This window comes from Schistocerca cancellata, chromosome 7 (genome assembly GCF_023864275.1).
Source record: "Schistocerca cancellata isolate TAMUIC-IGC-003103 chromosome 7, iqSchCanc2.1, whole genome shotgun sequence".
Classification (NCBI taxonomy): domain Eukaryota; kingdom Metazoa; phylum Arthropoda; class Insecta; order Orthoptera; family Acrididae; genus Schistocerca; species Schistocerca cancellata.
In genome coordinates, this window is record NC_064632.1 from 467,865,855 (window position 1) to 467,875,929 (window position 10,075).

The 10,075-nt window shown below is 43.8% G+C and overlaps 1 pseudogene; it reads right to left on the reverse strand.

The window, feature by feature from the left end:
- Positions 1-438: 438 nt before the first annotated feature.
- LOC126093135 (5S ribosomal RNA) lies at positions 439-559 on the reverse strand (annotated as a pseudogene).
- Positions 560-10,075: the final 9,516 nt, after the last annotated feature.

The following is a 10,075-nucleotide window of genomic DNA, read 5'->3' on the forward strand; positions in this document are numbered from 1 at the left end:
ATTTTTGTCAGTAACTTGCACGCACGAGCTGATTGCACAATAGTTCTCGCACTTAAATGCTCTTTCTGTCTTCGGAAGTTGATGGAAAATATTTTTCCAAAAGTCTGTTGCTGTGTCGCCGGTCTCATAGATTCTACACGCCATCTTTAGTCGTTTCGTTGCCACATTCACTAATGATTTTCGAAATGCCTATGGAATGTTATCTATCCCTACTAAAAAAAACTGCGTCCGAACAGGCGAACAGGCCTTGGAAGGCCCAATGGTACCGACCGACCACCGTGTCATCCTCACCCACAATCGTCACTGGATGCGGATATGGAGGGCCATATGGTCAGCACGCCGCTCTCCCGGCCGAATGTCAGTTTACGAGACCGGAGCCGTTACTTTTCAGTCAAGTAGCTCCACAGTTTGCCTCACAAGGGCTGAGTAAACCCCGCTTGCCAACAGCGCTAGGCAGACCAGATGGTTACCCATGCAAGTGCTACTAGCCCAGCCCGACAGTGCTTAACTTCGGTGATCTGACGGGAACCGGTGTTACCACTGCGGCAAGGCCGTTGACCTATCTGTCCCTACTGCCTTATTTAATCTCAAGTCTTCCAGAGTTCTCTTAAATATCGACTGATATTCCATATGGACTCCAATTTCTTCTTCTAACTCGTCATTTGGTAATTCCTCCCCTTCATAGAGGTCATCAGTGCACTCTTCCCTCCCATCCTCTCTCTCCTATCGATTTAACTGCACTCTCTAGTCCAACATTTTTCGCCCGCTTTGTGTTTGGTTCGATCATATACGTTTTCCACTGATATTTCGTCTGCTACAGAAGGTTATTCAAACAGGTCGAAAAAATTCTCGATCTCCCTGAGTTCCTCGCAGAACTTTGAAACATTTAGTTATAAATTAAACCTGCCTGCAAGAGCGTGGCACTTTGCAGTAATTTTAGTTATAAGGGCTCATTTAGACACTAGCATACAAATTATTTTGCGGTATATCAGAATTTAGGTGGATGATACTGATGTCAAAAATTATGGGATAGCGATATGTACATGTACAGTTGGCGGTACTATGCCGTACACTAGGCATAAAAGGGCAGGGTATTGGCGGAGTTATCATTTGTACTCAGGTGATTCACGTGAAGAGGTTTCCGATGTGATTATGGCCGCATGGCGGGTATCAACAGTCTTTGAACGTGGAATGGTACTTGGAGCTAGACGCATGGAACATTCCATTCCGAAAATCGTTTGGGAATTCAATATTCCGAGACCCACAGCGTCAAGAGCGTGCCAACTTTCATGGATTACCTCTCACCACGGACAATTGAAGGGCCGATGGCGTTCACTGAACGCCCGACAACAGCGGCGTTTGTGTAGAGTTGTCAGTTCTAACAGGCAAGACCACTGGACAAAATAACCGCAGAACTCACTGTGGAAAGTACGACAGTGCGCCGAAAATCGTCGTTAATGGACTATGGCAGCAGACGACTGACGCGTTTGCCTCTGTTAACACCACGGTATCACCTGCAGCGCGCTCTACAAGGCTCGGGACCACATCGGTGAGACTCGAGCCGACCGAAAACCCGTGGCCTGGTCGGGTGATTTCCGATTTCAGTTGGTAAGAGCTGATGATACGGTTCGAGTGTGGTGCAGACTCCACGAAGCCATGGACCCATGTTGTCAATAAGGTGGAGGTGGTTGCATAATAGTGTAGGCTGTGTTTACATAGAATAGACTGGATCCTCTAGCCCAACTCAACCGATCATTGACTGGAATTGTTTATGTTCAGCTACTTGCTCCCGAAAAGCGATGAAATTTTTATGGATGGTAGTTCGCCATGTCACCGGGCGACAGTGGTTTGCGATTGGTTTGAAGAACATTCTTGACTATTCGAGCGAATGATTGGACCATCCAGACTGTCCGACATGAATGCCATCGAACACTTGTGTGACATAATCGAGAGGTCCGTTCTACATCTACATCTACATCTACATCCATGCTCCGCAAGCCACCTGACGGTGTGTGGCGGAGGGTACCTTGAGTACCTCTATCGGTTCTCCCTTCTATTCCAGTCTCGTATTGTTCGTGGAAAGAAGGATTGTCGGTATGCCTCTGTGTGGGCTCTACTCTCTCAGATTTTATCCTCATGGTCTCTTCGCGAGATATACGTAGGAGGGAGCAATATACTGCTTGACTCTTCGGTGAAGGTATGTTCTCGAAACTTCAACAAAAGCCCGTACCGAGCTACTGAGCATCTCTCCTGCAGAGTCTTCCACTGGAGTTTATCTATCATCTCCGTAACGCTTTCGCGATTACTAAATGATCCTGTAACGAAGCGCGCTGCTCTCCGTTGGATCTTCTCCATCTTTTCTATCAACCCTATCTGGTACGGATCCCACACTGCTGAGCAGTATTCAAGCAGTGGGCGAACAAGCGTACTGTAACCTACTTCCTTTGTTTTCGGATTGCATTTTCTTAGGATTCTTCCAATGAATCTCTGTCTGGCATCTGCTTTACCGACGATCAACATTATATGATCATTCCATTTTAAATCACTCCTAATGCGTACTCCCAGATAATTTATGGTATTATCTGCTTCCAGTTGCTGACCTGCTATTTTGTAGCTAAATGATAAAGGATCTATCTTTCTGTGTATTCGCAGCACATTACACTTGTCTACATTGAGATTCAATTGCCATTCCCTGCACCATGCGTCAATTCGCTGCAGATCCTCCTGCATTTCAGTACAATTTTCCAATGTTACAACCTCTCGATACACCACAGCATCATCTGCAAAAAGCCTCAGTGAATTTCCGATGTCACCCACCAGGTCATTTATGTATATTGTGAATAGCAACGGTCCTATGACACTCCCCTGCCGCAAACCTGAAATCACTCTTACTTCGGAAGACTTCTCTCCATTGAGAATGACATGCTGACAGTTTGTGCAGAAAATCCAGCATCGGCAGAACTTTCGCTGTTATGGACTGCTATAGAGGCAGTATTGCTCATTATTTATGCAAGGGGCTTCCAACGACTTGTTGGATCCATGCCACGTCGGGTTTCTGCACTACACCGGCAAAAGGAGGTCCGACACGATATTAGGATGTATCCCATCACTCTTGTCAACTCAGTGTATGGTCAGTGATGTGAGATTATTGCGTTCTCTACATCTACATCTACATCCATACTCCGCAAGCCACCTGACGATGTGTGGCAGAGGGTACTTCGAGTACCTCTATCGGTTCCCCCTTTTATTCCAGTCTCGTATTGTTCGTGGAAAGAAAGATATTCGGTATGGCTCAGTGTGGGCTCTAATCTCTCTGACTTTATCCTCATGGTCTCTTCGCGAGATATACGTAGGAGGGAGCAATATACTCTTTGACTCCTCAGTGAAGGTAAGTTCTCGAAACTTCAACAAAAGCCCGTACCGAGTTACTGAGTCTCTCTCTTGCATTGTCTTCCACTGGAGTTTATCTATCATCTCCGTAACGCTTTCGCGATTACTAAATGATCCTGTAACGAAGCACTCTGCTCTCCGTTACATCTTATCTATCTCTTCTATCAACCCCTATCTGGTAAGGATCCCACACCGGTGAGCAGTATTCAAGCAGTGGGCGAACAATTGTAGTGTAACCTACTTCCTTTCTTTTCGGATTGCATTTTCTTAGGATTCTTCCAATGAATCTCAGTGTGGCATCTGCTTTACCGACAATTAATTTTATATGGTCATTCCATTTTAAATCACGCCTAATGCCTACTCCCAGATAATATATGGAATTAACTCCTTCCAGTTGCTGACCTGCTATATTGTAGCTAAATGATAAAGGATCTTTCTTTTTATGTATTAGCAGCGCATTACACTTGTCTACATTGAGATTCAATTGCCATTCCCTGCACCATGCGTCAATTCGTTGCAAATCCTCCTGCATTTCAGTACAAGTTTCCATTGTTAAAACCTCTCGATATACTACAGAATCATCCGCAAAAAGCCTCAGTGAACTTTCGATGTTCTCCACAAAGTCATTTACGTATATTGTGAATGGCAACGGTCCTACGAGATACCCGTGCGGCACACCTGAAATCACTCTTACTTCGGAAGACTTTTCTCTATTGAGAATGACATGCTGCGATTGTTTTCTTAATCATTCATCGTAGGGTGTATTCTGACTTTTATGCGAGCATTTTACTAAAATTTTTGAACACTCTCTTAAATAATACAGTCCAGCTTAGTAGCATCCGTGAAAGTCGGATTAAAGCTAGTTAGGACGCCGGTTTTTGGCTGCCTCAAAGAGTTGCAGCTGTACAGAGACCAGTGTAGAAGGCCATTGGAATTCATTGACGGCCAGCAAGAAACCCAGGTCCAGGAGAAGTAGATTGCCCTGGAGCTGAGAGCAACGTAGATGCAGCAGCATTAGAATGTAGCGGTCTGCGTAGTTCATGGCCGGATGGAACTTGGACGTTATCAAGCTGTGGTAGCAGATCGTGTCTCCTATTCGGCGTCGAGAAGACGATGGAAGCTCTTAGGGAGGAAGGACGGTGAAGAGTTTCGGTTACAGTGGTACACTGCAGAGCATAAGCTGTGCTTTTGTGTGACGCATTTGCCATTGGCGAGCATTGGTATTAGTCGGAGTTTTGACCGGCGAAAATACAGTGCTGCGGTGGAGTATGCCTGATAACGTTGTTGTGAAGAAGCACGGCAGGACAATATAGAATCAGATTGTGCCATACTCGTATTTAAGTGTACTTACAGGGTGTGGGTGTGGTATTACCTAAGTGTACTATTAATTTTCTGTATTTGAAAACACAGCGAGTCCAGTATGTTAGACGGTTTATGCAGTTGCACTGTAGATTCTATAATAGGCTGTATATCCATATAGACTGTGTTGTCGTGTCTTCTGTCTATCTGGGATTTGGTGTATGTATTGTGAGTAGTGGGACTGTGGATCATTCTCCTAAACCATTCTGCCTGTTGCTGTCTTACTCTGGTGCTCTCTTGTAAAGTAATTTGAGGGTTGAAAGAGGCGTGCTTTTTAAATGAGTACCGTCCTGAAATAAAAATGAAACAAATAGACTTTTCTAAACGATTTCATTTGTACATGAAATCCTGTAGTTTAAACTACATTTCTACACAATTCCCACGAATATTAAGGCACTTATCGTGTCGTACAACCAGATTGTGAATACCATCGTCTCAGAAATCTGCGCCTGATTCGGCAACAATTGCATAAAGCACCCTTCTTCACACTTGAGTAAATTCATCACATACCGTAGAAATCGTAAAGCGTCTGTGCGCTCTCACTTTTTTTATCTACTTTTTGCATCAGATCGTCAGTAATGACTGAAGGCCGCCCATTTCATTCCTCATCATCCGCATTCGTACGGCCTTCTCTAACAATTCTCATCAATTTCCGTTCCATCCTATCGCTCATAATGTTTTCTTCATAGACTTCTCTGATTTGAAGATGAATTTCAACCGATTTCATGCCTTTAGCACTAAGAAAACGACGTTGCGCGTAGTTCACAATCGAGAAGGCATTTCAAATACTGACAAACAGTCGTAAACACTTTTTTTTTAATACACCGCCATTTTACTGTATATATCTGTAGATTTCCCGTGTACAATCTAGATTTTGGCTTTCAAGACATTATAGAGTAAATGATCTTTGACCATTAAGGTGTTTTGCTGTGTACTGCACGGGATGACAGTACATGAGGCCGTTGTCGAGTACATTGATCTTAGACCATTAAAACCACACTTCTGTGTATTGTGCAGGATGACATATAGATATGCCGAATATTGGTGGTATTTATTAGAAGAGTAGATTAGAGTAGATTTCATTTAAAAATAAAATTGCTGAAAAGCCTGCTTTTTTATTCCAAGACGGCACTTACTTAAAAAATGTGTGACTGTAAATTGCGATAAATTTCTACTGCGTGTTATTGTTGTTACCCACTTTGGGGATCAGATTATATTATAAATGTACGGCGAATAATCGTCTTGCTTTTTTCTTATTCGGCTGTTATGTGAATTTAGTTATAGCAAGAGACTGTGCCTAGACGTTTTCTGTATTCCTTTGTGCTCTGTCACCGTAAGTAGTTATTCAATTGATAAAGACTGATTTAAGCCCATACTTGCACAACCCTCAGTCAAATCCCACTAACACCAAAATCGTCTGCCACAACTGGAAGCTAGCAAATCCGTTCACGGAGCATACATATTAACCGATTTAAAGTGGAAGGAGCATATAAAACTAATCGCAGGAAATGAGGATGCTTAGTTGGAAGAATCTACGGGAAATTTAGTCCACCTAGGAAAGAGATACCTCACTTAAAACATCATTCAACCAATACTTGAATGTTGCTCTTACCAGTTGGCACTGATAGAGGAAATACACATGATACTAAGAAGAGCAGCCCGTTTCGCCACATATTTGCTCAGTAAAGAGGAGGTAAGCAGGTGCTCATCCGACGCCAGTAGCAGACGACGCAAGAGAGGTGTCGTTTACTGTTAAACACGCAACATTATCGACAACAGTTGCTCTTGTCTCTCACCGATCGCTACAGGAACGGGAAAGAGGGTACTGACAGTGTTGCACAAAGCACTCTATGCCTCACATCATAAGATGGCTTATGGAGTGTAGAACATCGATTTGAAAATTTACTGTTTGAAACAGTCACGACTGTAAAATACGTAGGAGTAATGATCCGGCGCAATCACATGAAGTCAGTAGAAACAATGTTGAATGTAAGAACAAGGTACATTGGAAGAATCCTAACAAAATTTAATTCATCCAAGTAACAGGTTACATAGGAAACACTCGTGCGGCCGATCATTGAGTATTGCGCGTGAATCGGAAACCAGTACCCGAGATGATTAAGAGAGTAGATTTAGGAGATCTATCAAAGATATGTGCGTTTCGTCTTTGGTTCGTACAATAATGGCAAGAGCTCTAATCAAACACCAGTGGCAGATATTAAGACAAACGTTGTGTTTACACAGTTAAATTTCGGAGAACGTTCGCTCCAAGGAGACTCACCTATCATATTACTTTCTCCGACGTACAAGACGTTAAAAAAAAGCATTCCACTCTTAGAGGGGATAGTATGGACCAAAGTAAGACAAAAGTGTCCAAAGAACATGAGCTCCAAAACGCATAACTTAAGAGTTAAGAGCACTTGTTCATCTTCGTTGGACTGAAACACATGGGGAATACAGTAACGAACGGATGAATAAATAAGAACACATTATTCCGTTACTCTCCTGTTAGACGAGATACAACTCCAACAACGACAGGAAATGTGGTTCAAGCATGATGGAGCACAAACCCATTCATAAGGTTCCCTACATTACCCACGAAAAATATTCACACACACTACATGAAATTACGAAGATATGCAGGAAAAAAAAAACCGCTGTATCAACACCATTCTGCTTGTTGCATGAAGAAGATGATTCAAGTGGAATGTCACATATTTTGTGAGGTGATTCAAAATGTGAAATTAAACCAAAAAGTCCTATGAACTTGAATCCGATTTTCGATCGTTGGAATTGGAGCAGGTTGAAGACTACATTCATCCATGAATGGATACGAAGGCAGGTGTGAATATTACTTACCGAAATGCTATGTTGACGCTGTGGTGGACAATAATGGTGGGACAGATGACTGATGCATCCTACATTAGATGTTGGGGTTCTCCAACAGATGGCGCCACCGTGACGTCGCTGCATGCATACCCAGCATGCAGTCGTGAATTGGATCAGTGGACATTCGTGAGTCCGCGTGCATGTCGTGTCTGAATGTTGTTTAATTGAGCAAACCCACTGTGTCAGTGAATACCAACATGCCGCATATGTTCACCTGTGTAGGATACGCAGACATGTTGTTAGCGTACGGGTACTGTAATGGCAGTACCTGTGCGGCTGCTACAGAATACCAGCGACGTTTCCCTGATCAACGAGCCCCCTGTGCCAGGGTATTTTCCAGGGTTTTTCAAACATTACGTGAATCCAGAACTCTACCCAATGTACACGTAACATCAGAAAGTGAGGTCGACCAGTCATTGAGGAAAGGGGCGACATAAATGCAATGGTACAACGGAGTCCCATCACTAGTACACGGCGCAAGATCCGTCAGCTCGATATTCCACAAATGCGGGTGTGGCGTTTGTTACATTATGAGGGCTTGTACTCATTCCATGTGCAGCCCGTGCAATGTCGGCAACCATGTCACTCAGTAAGCAGACAACAGTATGTGAATGGTTGGCTGTACACAGAGACATCGTACAATACACTTTACATACAGATGAGGCTACACTTACACACTATTGTATTATGAACACCCGCAATTGTCATCCTTAGACGATGGAGAACCTCCATTACACTAGGAAAACAAAATTCCAATTTACGTTCTCAGTGAACGTCTGGGGTGGTATGATTGATGACATGGTGGTGAGGCCTGAGTGCGTGCCAAATTGCTTGACAACCGCAGCACGTGCATATTTCTTGATAGAAGACCTACATGCACCTTGGAAGAGGTGACATTAGAGCAACAACAGCAAATGCACCTGCAACATGATGGACCACTGATTCACTGTACCAGACAATTATCCCAGTATCTCAATAACCAGTTTCCTCAATTGTGGATTGACCGTGGCGAACCCATTAATTGGACTGCCAGATCATCCGACCTAACACAATTAGACTTCTGTTTATGGGCCTGGATAAAGGGGGATGTGCACGCTACGAAAGTGGATACACGTAAAGATCTTGTTGCTAACATCACCAACGGTGTTTCCTGCATTGAAGTCCGCCAAGATGATGTTCGATAAGCAACACATCACACTCTCCAACGCATTAACAAATGCACTGAGGTGGGTGGGGAACTTTTTGAACACCTCTTGTAGAGTGGATCAATCATTTGTCCCACCATTATTCTGGCCACCATATCACCAACACAGCGTTTCAGTAATTAATATTCACATTTGTCTTCTTCATCATTCACGGACGTGTGTAGTCTTCAACCTGCTCCAGTTCTGTAACAAGCGAAAATCGGACCCCTGCTTATAGGACCTGTTCGGTTTATTTTCACATATAGAGTCAGCTCACAAATTATGTGACATTCCTCTAGAATTACCCTGCATTTTTATGAGCGGTGCTCAGTAAATAATGTGTTGTGTCCTCCTCAATGGACGCAGCCGCAGCTGACCAGCTGAGACAGTTTCCGACTAGTTCCATTCGCCAGCAACCACAAACGTGGTCCTGTCAGAAACTCCGCGCCACTGCGAATGAGATGGACTTTTGCTTTGTGGTATGCTGCGGCCACACTCTCCAATGGTCAGATCATGTTCGGCATTGGTGTACGATAGTTCTAGTATGAAGTTGCGGTTCGTACCTACAGTTTGTAGTGGAGTTCAGCTTGCGAGACTTAACCTACAAGTGGAGTCGCCTATAGCCTTTGCATAGGGAGTAGGTGTTTACTACTGTGATTGACAGTTTGGCGTCCAGGATGGACCTAGTGTTGTTGATGTTGTATTTAGTCATGCACTCTTTGACAGACCACTGCTTAGTTGTATCTGTCCGCAAGCACATCCAACGATTTGCTGTATAACTATAGTTAAGTATCTCAGAGCAGTGAAGTGTATACGAGTGTGTCACTAATTTGTTTGTACCGTCACATTTCCTCCCTCCACCGCGGGACACCAAAACTTAATACAACATGTGCAAGCCGTTCGACTACATGACCCGTACACTTCATAAAGCAACATACTTCTTTTCTGAAAACAGATTTTTTTCTGGATTTCAATACACTACATTATTCCCCACTCTTCTGGCGACAAAACATGGCCTTACGGCACCTTAAGGGAAGGCGTGTATGCCCGCATGGTAACACTCGACTGGTCTACGTCGCAGCCAACATCTTGCCGCATCAATACCTCCCTTTTAGCGTGAAAGCAATTCTGTACAGACGGTCCCTCGTTGCACTTTATTGGCTTTTGTTAAGTGGCCAGCAACCCAGCGGGCACACTCCTTTGAGTACCCAAACTGGTGGACATGTGTGTCAGCACTACCAATTTAGTCGTCC